Raw genomic sequence first — 16,639 nt, 5'->3', positions numbered from 1 at the left:
GAACAGGTATCTTGATGGATTTAGGATATGGCTGTAGTTTGTCAAGAACTGTTAGGTTTGAATCATGGCGATCAGTGTGTTGGCAGCGATGCCCAAGTCAGTGAAGTCAGTTAAGGCCACTTCAAACAATGTTTTTGTATGGTCATGTTGTGTCCAATAAATGTTTGACAAAATCCAGGTTTTGTGTGTCAGCTAAATAGTGTAAGAAGACCTGAAGCAACTCATGACAAGCAGAGCCTATCAAATCTAAGGGAGGCAACTCTACACAGTGGCTGAAGCACACCCAGGAGCTGCAAATTAGGTCACCATAATTAGTAAGCTCTATACATTTTTGGAGCAGATGTCACTCTGAGGTGTAACTTCTCCTACAAACCAGCAGTGTAGAGACTAGATTACTGTACCGTGAAACATGCAACCTAAGGCAAAGAAAGGAACTGAAGCTGTTAAGGGGATTAGTATCTTGTGTTGATGCTGATCAGAGTGGGTAAAGCCTGGAGCATGAAGTGTGGAGCCTGGAGCCTGGAGCCTGGAGCCTGGAGCCAGAGAGGAACACAGAGGGACCACATGACTGTGAATCAACTCTCAGTAAGAAGTTTATAATTCCCCACAAAATTGGAGTTGGTCTCAGTTATTCCACCTGGTTGGACATAAGGGACCATTAAAAGTTAAAATCTGTTTGCTTGGCCCCTGTTGAGGAATACTTTTCATCCTTTATTTTACGTTCTGCTCTCACCATGAGAATAAATTCTGCTCTGTTGTGCAAGGCCAAAAAGATGACCCTATTTTTCATGTTGATGTCATGTGCAATTTGCAACTGAAATTGTCCCAACCCCTTCACAGAAATGTTATGTTATTTTGAGTGTTGCTGAGTTATGGGACTGTTTCTGGTCAAACAGTTTTCAAATTATGAGGATTCATTCTAGTGTATCATGGTTAATAGAAATGTCTCATTGAAAGATTGAATAGTGTTTGTAAGTGTGAGTGAGTGAGTGAGTGAGTGAACATGAATAGGAACTATTTGTCATTTGGAAAGGGTTCCTTGTTGATATGAAGTCTTTTCTCTGGTACCATGTTTTCAGGAACGTGAGTTCCACATTGTGCTCCATATGCAGTGGGTTTTCTTGTATCACAGTAGTAGTAGTTGGAATGGTGGCAGACAGGATATACCTCACAAGAATATGATGGGATTTGCATCAAAAGAAGATAAGTGTTGGTTTGGCTTGCAACTGCTTCAACCACATATTTCTGTGTAAGGCATGTAGATATCTTATTGTCGTTAAGATATTGTTCACATGGAAGCTTGGGTACAACGTGTGAAGCCCATTTCTGGTGTCCCCTGCCGTGATATTGCTGGAATATTGCTAAAAGTGGCATTAAACCATGCTCACTCACTCACTCACTCACATGGAAGCTGCTGTTGGATATACGTGACTTGTAGGAGGTTTGTTTGAGCCAGATGTACTCGAGACCCCACTACATCAAACCAATACCATGGCACCCAACAATCAAACTGGACAATAACAATTTGATCTCCCACTCTTTGCCATGTTTACTTTTGATTTTTGCCCTTTACTGGATAGGATGGTGTTATCTGGAGATGCAAAGGCTGCGAAGACTCCTGTAATTGCTGGTGATTCTTGGTAAACATGGCCAGCAACGTAGAGACAGTGGCCTACTTGCCAAGTCTGCCAGGCTGGGATCAATAACATGGCCTCCTTCCAGTAGAAGTGTGGGTCAACCACGCCAACATCAATCTCAAATGATCAGTCGGGACTCACATCTTAGATTCACTACGCCTACAAATTGTCTCAAGACTGATGATGATGATTGCTCCAACATCTTGACTTGTCTTACCTGATGTCACCAAGATGGTGGTCTCCTTCACCAATGTTTGTAAAACATTTCCCTGTAATCAGAGGCTGGTGATGGTTTTAACTTTTATTTATCTCTGCTGTAACAGTCGTTCCTGTTAGAAGCCTATGTTTGGTGTATACTGCTGCATGTCTGCATGTGACTGCTGCAAACACAGATTTTTGTCGGAGGTTGCATCACAACTCAAGTTTCATCTTCTGACAGGCATCATGGACAGAATCTGCTTTTATTTCAGTCATGACATTTTATGGGGGGCACATTTACCATGTCTTCTACTGAAGATTTTCAATATAGGCTGATAATTTCCCAGGAAAATTTTGATCACATGTCATGATCTTCTTTATCTTGAAAGTTTCAAACATTTTATTGTTGTATGCTTTGGGGCTGGCTCAATAGATATATAATTTAAAATATTATCAATGGATAAAATTATTAACAGTTATCGACATTGTGTCTTCCATAATATTTTACATAATGTATGGTGACAGAATAATGTTTTAATGTACACACAATAAAGAAAGTTATGTCTTAATTCAGTATTGGCCCATAAATTATGTTCAGGACACTGGACCCGTGAAGATCCGGGTTAGAATATTGATTTTCAGTAACCCATGCTTGTCGTAAGAGGCGACTAACGGGATCGGATGGTCAGGATCGCTGACTTGGTTGACACATGTCATCGTATCCCAATTGTGTAGATCGATACTCATGCTGTTGATAAATGGATTGTCTGGTCCAGACTCGATTATTTACAGACCGCCGCCATAGAGATGGAATATTGCTGAGTGCGGTGTAAAACTAAACTCACTCACTCAGGACACTGTTTTGTTGGTAACCCACGTTGTATTGTGGTGAGGTGGGATGTCTTTTGCTTTTTGTCTCAGGGTTACTTATGTAATATCTATCAATAATCAATTGATATTAGTTAACAGTTTTTGATCTCTTGTAATGTGCAAGTATTCTAATAGATCACTAACATTCTTGCTTTGTACCTTATATATAAATTTAGTAACACATTCAAAGTACCGTTTCTGAATTTATGAAAATGTATTTATGTGTGAAGTAAAAATACTCAGTATAGTTCCTTTTCTTGATGCACTTGTTTGAAATATATTGGAAATTTGAACATTCATTCAGCGTTTGAAGTCAGAGAGTTCACAAAGCTGTCGGTTGATTTATTTAAGGGTCCTTAGGTTAAATGTGACTTTGATATAATTGATTAGATCAGTACAATGAGAACATTCCCGCATGATTCTCTGTGTAGTTACTCTTTTGTTTGAGGGATTAATGTTACTTTCATTTATACTATGTATTTTGTCACCAGGCAGAATGTCCTTCCTGTCTTGGTTTCTTAATGCACAGGGACAGTCATGTGTGCTATGTGTCTTGTTTTCTATAAACACATTCTCCATGCCTATAAGGTTAATATGCTGCCCTATGTGGAGGAGCCGATGTGTGGAGCCCTGCTGTAAAACCTGATTCATCATGAGATGACACTGATAGGAACAATAAAGTTTTGCTTGAGGCTATTTTGAGAGTTTTGACAGGAGTTTGACGTCTCACCTACATACCAACACAAAGGGCACCTGGCGGGTCACGCATTACCCTGATGACTGTGTAAGGAGAATAATCTGATCATACTTTGTCTAATGGTGTATCAAAAAGCCTATCTTCTGTAACAAGCAGTGTCTAGTGATCTGTGACAATGTATTTTGTCCTATAACAGTGTATGGTGCTCTCTAACAGTGTATATCGTCCTGGGGATTCTTCATTGTTTAGTGTAGATGATATTTCACTAAATCTGATTTCTGATTTAAGTAACATATTCAATAAATATTTTTCACTAAAACGTGAGGGAATTGTTACTTTTGGTATTTTCATAAGAAAAGGTCATACATTTTCTTGAAATGGAGTGAGACATGCGACAAAATCACAACACCCATCAATAAAAATCTGAGAACAGTGTTTCATCTTCATGTGCTTGTGAAATAGCTTTGAAAAGGATGAATGAGGGAAAGCCTCAAGTGATGCACATCTGAGACATTTAAGATACAGAAAATCTTCCATTTGCCTTTGCTGACCTATATCCTTTCCTTAACAAAATTGTGCTGATTTACATATACAATGGGGAATATTCAAGTAGAGAAAGTCTTCAGATCTTATGTGAATATTTTGTTGCCAGCCGCAGAGGCATCTGTATCCCTGACCACAGTCTCTCTCATCTCACTTCATGGAGAAGAGATGTAGTATGGGATTCCGGCATTGATTTCTGACTGAGTGATGATCAATGATGTTCTACTGTCAGACTTGTACCTTTGATCAGCTACAGATCCCTCCAAGTATGTGAAGGATACTCTGTAACGCTTCATCACTGGGAGCTGGTCAGATGTCTGTGTGTCCTCTTGTTTCCTGGCCATTACAACTCACAGACTACATGCACTATGTCTGGTGCTATTGGATTTGAATCAGATGTCTGTTTGTTTCTTTTCCTTCTCAGTTGGCATTCCAAGGTAGAATATTTCCCGTTAACACATGCATTTGATAACAGATGACTGTTAGTTTCTCACTTCTCGATGGGAATTCCTGGACCAAGCATCTTACTGGTAACACATGCTTTTCATAACAGGTGACAGAAATGAGAGTATTTTGTGTTGGGGCTGAATGTTGTAAAGCAGATAAATTCACACTGGTTTTCATGGCTGTTGCACAATCTCTTGAGTTCTTGGGTTCAAATCCTGATACCATGGTTTTAGCTGGCAACTGACATACAGTGAGATGTTGTTGGGCTGAATCACCCTGCACCAAGCTGCAACCTCAGTTCCTGGGTCCAATCTTGACTTGTTGAGCTCCACCACAGATAGCTGATACTGGACGGTGTCAGGGTTAAAAGTAACAACTGTGCTTTTCCCTCAGTACATAAAGACTCACCACAAATATCTTGTTCCACAGTTAAACTTCAGCATGGTTAATTAAGTTCCTGCAACAAACTGCACCATATGAGGGGTGCTGCCATCTGTTTTCTCACACCAAATGTTGTCTCATGACAGAGACAAGACTGTCTAACTTACTGTATGTCGTCTCTCTCTGTTTCACCTCAGTTTTCTCCGACAGACCGTCTGGTGGTCTGCAACATCCAGGCACATCCTGAGTGTTGTTGTCTTGCTCCAGCAACATCCATCGAGATCCTGTGTCCAACAGGGTTGGTTCAGTGCTCCCGGATCAGCATGCCAGTTTTAACCTGCATATCAGCTTGATATTTGATGGAGGCCAAAGTGACATGGCTTGTAGGTGTTCACTACTCTGTCGGATGTTCCCAGGAATTTGTAGGGAGTATACAGAGGAGGATCTGGAATTCAAGGCATAAAGAGGCTGTGACAATGTTTCCAGATCCTCTAATGCTGTGATGATAGTTTGAACAAGATAACAAATGGGTTGTGATGTTGATTCTCTGTACCACTAGAATTACACTCATAAAAATACCTTCCTCTTAACTGTTTAAGACTAGGATGGATGGTAATCTGATAATATACTTATTCTGGCCTACTATTCAAACTGTTTACTGAAGAACCGTGGATCTGCTCATTCCATGTGTTAGTTTACTGACAGTTGCCGAATCCTGCTGTGTAAAGTGTGGCTGTGTAGCTACTCTGTTGTCAGATGGGTTTCACTGCACATTCTTGAAAGAGCAATAGTGCTATCATTACACTCAAGTCAGGATACTGCAACTCTCAATTTCAAGACTCCTGTTCCAGTGGGTTGTTTAATGTGCCCTCTGTGATGTAAATAACCTGTAAATAAACAAGTTTGGATCAGACAATCTGGTGATTGTTGTTGTGAGCAGTATATAATTTCATACTGTCGGTGTATGAAGACACACAAACAACCAAGTTGTTGAGTCTGGGCCTAGATTTCCGAAAGCTCTCTAAGTGCTAAGATAGTCGTAAGTTAATGTTAATGTATGGCACTTACGACTATCTTAGCGCTAAGAGCGCTTCGAAAATCTAGGCCCTGATCTATATGGTCGCTGCTTATGACTGGCATCGGTTGCTGGGAACCTATTCTAACCTAGAATCTCCATAGTGATGGTGGTACTGCTGTCTTCAAATGTGACATGACTCCAGTTCATATTGTGTTCATTGTTATCTTCATGGATATTTGTCCATGCGCTTCAAGGTGTCACTGATTTGATTCCAGTGAAATATGAGTTTTGTCAGTTTTATTTTTCTTATATAGGTCAGGTTCTTGTTCATCAAAATGTAACAGATATATAAAACATGTGTTATCTCTTACTGTAATCATATTTTGTTTGGTGATACACAGTTTGTGTTTCTATGTCTTTGTGCATTAGGACTCAAGAACTTTGGCATCACTCAGGAATCCCACTTCTCATCGCTAATGACGACTTGACAAATGAGATTAGACAAGAATAGCTGATCAACTTATCTCAGACTGCAAATGAACTCGCTGACCCCGCCTCCATATTGTTTTGGTAAGCAGCAGAGCGTATGCTGTCTTAAAAGACCACACCAGCCTGTCAATGTTATTAATGACTGACCCTACACCGATGAGGTCAGCAGTTTATACCTTGTTCCGCCTCTCAACCAATCAGCTGATTGTTTGTTTTGTATACACAGTTAGTCAGGCAAGGTCACCAGCCACACATAAACGCTTCAACACATCCTCGTATGATCTCATCATTTTTGAAGATGTGCTTATGAAAGTTAGACATTTTTCTTCCTCTGGCTGACACTTTGACAAATAATGGAGATTTATCTTGTTCATTTCTAACATCCTGGTGCAAGATGTTCTTGTAAGTGTAAACATTTGGTTTACTTAATCAGTCATTATGACTGGCACGTACAGTATTTAGCCACATAAGAGGCTGACTGAAGAGTCTGTTCAGATACTGTCTCCTGGGTAAAATCAAGTGCCTTGTAGGGCAACCATTGTGAATTTCAAACTTCACTTTTCCTATTCCATTCTATACACGTAATTCTGTCCTTTTCTTTCACTGATACTGGTTAACTTTACACAAATTAGTGTGATAAGGTTACTAGTATCAGTTGTATTTAGTATGGACAGTGGTATCCCACCCATGTACGATACAATGTTCCTTTAACAGGCTTACTCCTTAAGTGCTACTTACCGGTTTATACTTATCTGATAAGTCAATTTGTTAGAAATGAATGTAGAAATAAAACCATCTGTAGGATAACTTATCTGATTATTCTGTCACAATAAGGATTTAATGTCCAAAAAATGAGCATTTTGATAAGAGGACATTAATTGAAATAGTAGTAGATTGTATTTCTTCCCTCACTCCATGCACAACTGAAAACAGTTGGCCTCGATAATGGCTGTTTATCACCATGTGATTTATCACGCAACAGCCCATACCGCGGCAACCGTTTTGCAGCTGATGCTGGATTGGTTTCTCACAGGCTGGTGTATAATCAGCATCACACCCTCAGGAGTCATCACACAAGTTGGATGTCTACTGCTCCATGCTGCTTCTTTAACTAGTGGGTGGCTGGCTGTTCCAAACCTCCATCAATCCTATTTTCAATTTTCTTTGTACTACAGACTTGGCCCTGAACCTGAATGTATGGAGTTGGAGTCATTGTGATGTGCTTGTACTAGGTATTGCATGTTTAATGGATGTATTAATTATCAACTGATGGTGAGCCTTGGCATGTACAATACTTCCTGACATCTGATGCCCAGCTATCCAGCAGCCCATGCCTGTTGTGGATCACATGGTCTGATGACTTGGTTGATGGTGTGCCTTCACACCTGGACTGCATGGGTTCTTGTTGTTCATGATATCAATCTCTGGTTTGTCCATTACAGACATAAATAATTTTTGTCCATTACATGTTTAGCAACAATTATTCAAACTAATTTCATACACTGTTTACATAACATCTTATTGTTTGGTAAGTGGAATGATTGCTATCAAAGGGTAATATGGAAACTGCTGTAGTAATAGCTCCAGCAGCAACATTTTATTTTGGTGACAATCATATATTTTAGTCAAGTCATGAAATTTGACAATGTATCAGAAACATCAAACTGAAATGATTCATTATTAGAAAAGAGTTTAAATACTCGATATCGATACATTCATGTTTCACTGATAATATCTTATAAGTAATCAGCATATGGTTAAATGATGACAGCATAGTGGAATGATTGGAATCCATCCTATAATGACATCATAAGGCACAGGTAATGACATAGGTGCAGGGAAACCCTGAAGATCCCTGTAGAATAATCAGCTCCAGCATAAAAGGCTTAATTATTTAAGAGGCATAACGGATCGGGTGGGTTTCATTGACAGGCACAGATCAAGTCCTATAATGACATCATGCTGTTGATCACTGGATTGTCTGGTCCAGACTGATTATTTACAGACCGTCAGCCATATAGCTGGAATATTGCAGGCACAGCTCAAGTCCTATAATGACATCTGTTGGCCTGGTGCAGGCACAGATCAAGTCCTATAATGACATCTGTTGGCCTGGTGCAGGCACAGCTGAAGTCCTATAATGACATCTGTTGGCCAGGTGCAGGCACAGATCAAGTCCTATAATGACATCTGTTGGCCTGGTGCAGGCACAGCTCAAGTCCTATAATGACATCTGTTGGCCAGGTGCAGGCACAGCTCAAGTCCTATAATGACATCTGTTGGCCAGGTGCAGGCACAGCTCAGGTCCTATAATGACATCTGTTGGCCAGGTGCAGGCACAGCTCAAGTCCTATAATGACATCTGTTGGCCAGGTGCAGGCACAGCTCAAGTCCTATAATGACATCTGTTGGCCTGGTGCAAGTCCTATATTGACAGCTCTCAAGTCCTATAATGACATCTGTTGGCCTGAGGTGCAGGCACAGCTCAAGTCCTATAATGACATCTGTTGGCCAGGTGCAGGCACAGCTCAAGTCCTATAATGACATCTGTGCAGGCCTGGTGCAGGGCACAGCTCAAGTCCTATAATGACATCTGTTGGCCAGGTGCAGGCACAGCTCAAGTCCTATAATGACATCTGCCAGGTGCAGGCACAGCTCAAGTCCTATATTGACATCTGCAGGCCTGGTGCAGGCACAGCTCAGGTCCTATAATGACATCTGTTGGCCAGGTGCAGGCACAGCTCAAGTCCTATAATGACATCTGTTGGCCAGGTGCAGGCACAGCTCAAGTCCTATAATGACATCTGTTGGCCTGGTGCAGGCACAGCTCAAGTCCTATAATGACATCTGTTGGCCTGGTGCAGGCACAGCTCACATCCTATAATGACATCTGTTGGCCAGGTGCAGGCACAGCTCAGACCTGGTGCAGACTCTAGTCCTTCAAGCACAACTCACTTGATAACTTGGATAACCTTGGTCTACTGTTTCCATACATGAGGCATGTTCTTCATCATGGAATGTGTTGCTGTTAAATTTGATTTTGTCACTGGTCATTGGCGGATACAGAGGGGGGGTTAAAAAAACCCCAATCCCACCCCCCTTTTGAAAATGACTTAAGACCACTTTTAAGATTTTTTTTTTGCATTGGCAGAGCCAATGGAGAGTTCAGGGGGTTCATCCCCCTTTCAAAATTCCTGGATCCGCCCATGCTGGTAATGTTGCAGTTAGTGCTGATGGTGCTCCTCAGTATGTAGACTGACAGAAGTCTGTTTTCTGTGTAACATCAGGTAGGAGAAGTATTTCTGCATACTTTATCTGTGGTACTTCTTAATATTGTTGTGAAATCTAACACAAGATTCTTGTGACCAGGGTTACTTCTGATGATGTGTTTGGTAGCGTGCCAAAACCTAGGAAAGTATTTTGTTTTTTTCACACTTTCTGCTTGTTTATCTTATCCAAACATATAGTTGACCTGTGGTTGAAGTCATTGTATCAGAATGCCAAAGGGAAAAATGCTTATAGAAAAAAGAGTTAATGAATGCTGAAAGAAGTTTGTTATTTTATTTACATCTGTGACCAGAATTATGTCTGATGCAATTCCCTACCTTGACTCCTGTCATTTCTATCCTGTGTTTTCCCTGGATAATTGACTTACCTTTGCATGTGTTTGTGACAGGTGGTCAGTTTGGCTGCACATATTCACCTTTTCATAAACACATGCTTAGGATATTGTCATGTGTAATGGCGAATTCTCATAATCATAGTAAAGAATCTGTTTTTATCTCTATTCAGTGAATTACCTTAGAAAATAGAAATTTTGGGAAAAGGCCAAAATTGGTACAGTGTGTGAATCCCTGCCTTGCTGTTTCAACAATATCACATTTCTCTGTATTGTCAAAAGTTGACAAAGACCACTCCACTTCATGAAATAGCCAGTTTTTAATTAATGTTTCTACACAACTGACTGACATGAAATCTAGATAGTCTGGCTTCTGCTTCTAAGGTATGTACAATGTACGTGTTAAAGATACCTGTGTTTCAGAAGACAGTCTCTAAGCCTGTACAGGAAGGAAAAGACTATCAGTTTCCCAGCACAGCCTATCTGATGGCAGGAGGAATCAGAGTGTTATGGCTGCTGCTACTGCTGACGAGCATGAGAAACTATCTAGAGAAAACATTTGATATTTTACCTGGCAAGCTTGCCTTGAAAATGTACACATGGTTGTTTATATGTAGATCTTCTGATGATAGGCTCCAAAGGGTGGAGCTTGGTGTGAACTTCCAGGAAAGATTCTTAACATGATAATACTGGAGGATTTGGTGCAGTCTTGTTGTCGTTCCTTTCTGCTGTGACCTTTCTCAGATATAATGGTTACATTCTTCAGAAGGCCAAGAGATATTGTGGGTTCATAGATTGAAATATGTATGATAAAAAACAATGTTGCACACTGTTTGTAGAAGCATAGTGATGGCAAAACCTTTCGAGTTTTTGTTCTGTGATATTGTTTGTTGTTGGACAAATGGCACAAGGTACATCCTGAGGTCTCGGATTTACACGTATATGATTTCAAGTTTCTGTCAAATAAATAAATAACAAAAATGACATTTTCTTTACATATACAAGTTCTCTCCTAACAAAAGTAATTGCTCCATCTTGTGTCTGTTGACAGAAAAGAGCTCCTCTGGAGTAGATTCCTGAATAGATGAGTCCTACAACTTTATGGATGACAACTTCTTGTTTTTTGCGTTAAGCGATGTTTTGATGTAGATTCTTACATCGTTATCAAGTTACACGTGACTACAACCAAAGGGTGAGAAGCATACAGTGGAAACCACCTAAGTAAAGACCGCTTAACTAAACATACCGGATAAGTAAACACTTTTCTTTGGTCCCGGCAACTTTCTTCATTAATTATCACTATTAGAGTCTGGTTAACTAAACTCAGATAAGTAAACAATACAGCTTACCTAAACGTCTTCTCACGGTCCCTGGAAGTAAATTACTTAACAAAAGAGACTGGATAACTAAATTAGCGATCACCACATAATCCGACATGAGGGGCAGTCGTGTCAGTCTCCAGTCAAACAAACATCTTGTTTACAGCTCGCTGGCGTCAAGCAGTTGACAATACACTGACAACTGGAGGCCATCCCTGATAAGTTGTTCATTGTTACATATGCATACATATACATGCATATGGTTGTCATTTGCAGGTTTTTATAAGTTTGGATAAGTAAAATACCTGATAAGTAAACAATTTTTGGCTAGTCCCTTGACATTTTACTTATCAGGTTTCCACTGTATATACATGGTATGTTGTGACAAGCAGCAGATTAACTTTAACAACACCCTGAATAGATGTCGTAAAGATGCAACTATAGCCTGGAACCAGTCTCTGTGAAGAGATCTTAATGTAGTACTAGGTCCATGCATTCTGGGCTGGGAGCTAGATACCACTGAATAGATGTCGTAAAGATGCAACTTTAGCCTGGAACCAGCCTCAGTGAAGAGATCTTAATGTGGTACTAGGTACCTAGGCCCAGGTGCATTCTGGGCAGGCAGCTGTTGATATCATTGAATAGATGTCGTAAAGATGATGCTATGCAACTATAGCCAGGAACCAGTCTCTGTGAAGAGATCTTAATGTGGTACTAGGTACCTAGGCCCAGGTGCATTCTGGGCAGGCAGCTGTTGATATCATTGAATAGATGTCGTAAAGATGATGCTATGCAACTATAGCCAGGAACCAGTCTCTGTGAAGAGATCTTAATCTGGTACTAGGTACCTAGGCCCAGGTGCATTCTGGGCAGGCAGCTGTAGATATCACTGATATGATATGATCTGATCTGTGTATGTATTGTTTGAATAAACGTACGCCAGGTTGTTTAAAGCAAAACTGTTTGTGATAAGAAATACTTTGCATTGATAAAACTATTGAACAAGGATGCCTAAAAGGAACTGGTTGATTGTTTGAGGAAGCCGGAAGCATATAGCGTATGGGAGTACCGTGGAGGCAGTGCTTCTGGTGTGATTACTGTGCTCTGTGATCTAGTAAATGTGTCAGCCCTGAGAGTGGAATGTTGGTTCCGTTTCCGGCTGCATCACACCAAAAGTAGGTAAAAGATGGTAGTTATTGTTTCCTAACTGGGGCTCGGCAAAACATACAATATGTTGACTAAGCACGTCTTGAGGTTCAGATCCAAGTCATTTGCAGCACATTATTTGTCTATGAAACTATGACATGTTTTATAACAACCATTTTGACATGTGTAGAAGGAAATAGTAGGTGGGAGGTGTAGGGGGAGTGTGTACAAGCAAAGAAATATTGTAAATGTTGCAATACATGTATTTGTATTGTAATATATTAGAAGCTTCAGTGACAATGACTGACACAAACTGTACCTGCAGATCCAATTTTCTACATACACATTGTACATGTTACATACTGTACATATTGTACGGTCAGTCATCGCCATTATGTAGCCATGGTTACAGGGGAGACCACTTCTACATTTCCACCATTTCAATCCAATCAAATTCAAAGGGGAATAATCTTTTGTGAACAAATATCTGTGTCTATTTTAGATTAAGCAACACAAATATTTATGAAAGTATGGTTCTTTTCACCCAATGTATGAAAGCAGATAAAAAAATGCAGTATGTGTTGTTAAAAAAGCACATTGCTGTATCTCAGTATACCCATAATAGTTTGCAGCCTGAGTGACCATAACACAGCTCTGGCCAGTGTTCCACCATGTCAGACTGTACAGCAGTCCCAGAACTATCAGTAGGTAATGAAGACGCAGTACACTCCTCATAAATCAGTCTGTTGCTGTGCCAGTAGTTTTATGTTTGTGACAGTGCTGCTCAAATATATTTATATGAAGGCCATTAATCTGTTCCAAATTCAAGAAGCCCCGTTCCTTGTCTGTCATAAAGGCACCTAACATATGACGGCAGCTGATAAAGGCATTAAATCATGGTCTTCTGGAGATCCTTCCAATTTCAGCCTAACTTGGCTATATCAAGCAATGCTTAAAGTATTTCCACTGGTTCAAGGGCCATCATATGACTGAAACACTCACTCACTCACTCACTCACTTTTGAATTGTGATATAAAAACATCCACTTGAGATTGTGTGGTGTTACATTGATAAGAGGTACAGTTGAGAGGAGAGGCCTTACTTGGATAGTTGTACGTTGTTTCATGAAGTTACCTCTGAAAATGTGAATGTTTTGAAAAAAATGTCTCTGTTTTGAAAGCCATAGGCACTTCCTTCAATCACTGCTTGATCTCTTGTACTGCTGTTATCACATGTTATGATTTTTATACCACCTGGGTGGAGTTATGTCAGCTGTATCATCAGGTCATTATTCTTCATATCACCAAGGTCAGACAGTTTGAGTGGGGAGTTAACATTTAGTCAGTTAGCCTACCCCTAATACCCCACACTCCTCCAGTAGTGGAAGTCCAACCTTGAGCAGTAACTAATACCACTAACATGAATAAACAATTATTATAAACAATAACTCATACAGTATTCTATAGGATTTAACATTGTCTCAATTGGCTGCCAATGGTATGAAGCTTGTTAATTAGAAAAAACACAATTACACCTTTGGGAAAAAGGTTAGGTCTTTAAGTATGACAACACAACTGGGCAATTAGCTCTGGTGGTAGCAGCAGTGTAATTCATTGTGAAATACAACTTTTCAGCAGAGCATGTTGAACATATATTGCATGGGCCACTGAGCAGAACCCATTGTCGCAATAACGTTGATGGTGAGACTGTCAACTGAACAATAGTGTGTTCACCTCAATGATATCTATTCTATTAGCAGCTCTATAGCCTGTAGAGAGTAGATTCAGCCTTAACATTAAGTACTCCTTGCATCAAGGACGGAAAACAATAGGCAGAGAAATTTCAAATGCTTAATCCACTAAGTATTGGCACAAGCAAATGCATTACATTGCTTGTATTTGATCCAAACATGCAGCTGGTCATAGCCAGTGTTCTTTTATTGGTAGGTTATAGTCAGGCCAAACAAGTCAAATTGCTTATATTTTTGGAAATAACGATCTACGAGACAGACAGATAAATTTCAGAGTCTGAGGTGTGTGCGTGTGCGCGTACTCATCTCCAGCGAATATGACTGTAACTGTTATCCATATCATGCATGATGGCTGCATTTCTTTGTGTTCATCTGATAAGAACACATTGATCTCATGAGGGGCGGTGGGGTAGCCTAGTGGTTAAAGCGTTGGCGGGTTCAATTACTCACGTGCGCACAATGTGTGAAGCCCATTTCAGGTGTCCCCACTGTGATATTGCTGGAATATTGATAAAAGTGGCATAAAACTAAACTCACTCACTCAATCATGACTATTCTAAAGATCCTCATGTTTATAAAAAGTTTAAGATTTATTGAATTCTGTTAGCTGGGAGTGTGCATGTCACTTATATATATATATATATATATATATTGAGAATATATACTGAAACTAATATAAGTAAAAAAGTACACATTTTCAAAATGTAATAATTAATATTTTTTTCAACAAAGTTATTTGTACAGACACTGTATGTTTTTCAGTGAGCACTGCCATCAAGAACCTGTATCACGCGCCGCAAACAAGAACCTGTATCACACGCTGCAAACAAGAACCTGTATCACACGCTGCAAACAATAACCTGTATCACACACTGGCCCTGTCAGAGTTGTCTTGTACTACTGATGCTTCTAATTGGTTGTTCTCTGTAGTCATGTTGATGCAAGGAGCCCTTTTGCTGGATGAGCTCACAAAGATAATGAACATAATAAGACTAATTGTTCTTTAATATATTCCTTTTTTCTAATGTTTATTCAGGAGTTGGTTCCAAGGTTCATTCGCACCAGGCTGACGATCGGTCAAAAGTAGGGTGATTTGGTGGATTTACATGTGGATGGATCTACTTAAATGTTATGCCAGTTGATTCTGTGGAGACTAATTGCTAAACTGTATAATTAAAATGATTTTCAAGAAGACTAACTCGATGTCTCATCATATAAACAGGAGGCATACATAGGGTTATACATGTTTAGGTATATATATATCTGATGTAATGTTTTAACATGTTGCAACAGTACTTGATGCACTCACAAATATATACATAATACTGCGTGACTTTGTTGTGGGGATGTTTGTGTGCACCTATTCCGCTCTACAGATATTATGATCCACTGAAACAGTCGGATACTCTCTTACAATTAAGTTACTAGATTAAGTCTAAATTCAAACAGTGTTATAGTATTCTGTCTGTGTGAAAGGTTGTCAATAAATTAGTTTGAAAATATATTTATGAGTGATCATATGTGTGACCTGAGTGGCTGGATGACTGGACTATACTAGCATAACAACACTGAACGTAGAAACAAAGAAATTTCACACGTTATCCTGGCATTTATTCACGGTTTGGGAATATTATTACTTGCATTTTTTCTCTGCCTATTTCCAAAAGTTGTGCCATGATCAGCTAGTTCTGAGTTTGAATCCAATACAATCCTTCTTCTTTATCTCTACTCTTGGACTTTCTGTGCTGAATGTTTTATCTGTAATGGTGTGGGACTTTGCAGTAACTTGGAGCTGATGTGCTTTGATATACCTGCCCTTAGTGACATTTACCCCAGCCCAGCTCACTCACTCACTCAACAGACTGCATGATCACCTGGAAATATGGTATATCTTCATGTAAAATTTTGACAATAGTTCTTGAAATATTCAAAAACATATCTCAAATTGCAGATGAATATCCTATAACTATTTTCCTGAAACAGAATTATTGCAAATTATTGTATACAAGCATGCACATGTCAACCAGTTTATTGTGATATCATAAAGACCCATTGTTACTCAATGTACTGTGACTAATCTTGACTTTGAAATACCATAAAACATGCAGTATGAACTTTAATGTAGTGTGTGTAGAGTATTATTTTCATGACAGCAGTTAGGGCTATTGCTCCACCCACTGCACAGCAGGCATGTTATGGTATATACATCTACTGCTGTGCTGCCACAGCGATAACGGTATGCACAGCATGTTGATGACAGTGCCCATGCTGTTCACTGAAGGGAGGTGACGGCACGCACAGCATTCATGACTGTTGACAATCACAGCAAGCCAGCCAGCCTTCGCATACCACTGTCAGTGTAATACTACATGTGTCAACAATGTGACATTTATCTCATATCAGACTCATATCAATACCCAATTATTGTAATTATATATGGTAGCTTGTTTGAAGCATCATACTTAGATGAACACTTAGTCCCTAAATATATACAATTTTGATAGAAACAAGCAACCACTTATAAA

The 16,639-nt window shown here is 39.6% G+C and overlaps 1 protein-coding gene across 2 annotated transcripts in view; it reads left to right on the top strand.

The window, feature by feature from the left end:
* The window catches only part of LOC124272790 (neurocalcin homolog), an 86,282-nt gene that overhangs the window by 42,473 nt on the left and 27,170 nt on the right, over nucleotides 1-16,639 (top strand). The gene's annotated exons all lie outside the window — the stretch shown is intronic.

Source organism: Haliotis rubra, unplaced genomic scaffold, assembly GCF_003918875.1.
Source record: "Haliotis rubra isolate DU_JTF1 unplaced genomic scaffold, ASM391887v1 Scf173, whole genome shotgun sequence".
Lineage (NCBI taxonomy): Eukaryota > Metazoa > Mollusca > Gastropoda > Lepetellida > Haliotidae > Haliotis > Haliotis rubra.
The sequence above is the reverse complement of the archived record's forward strand: the minus strand, read 5'-3'. Positions and strand labels throughout refer to the sequence as shown.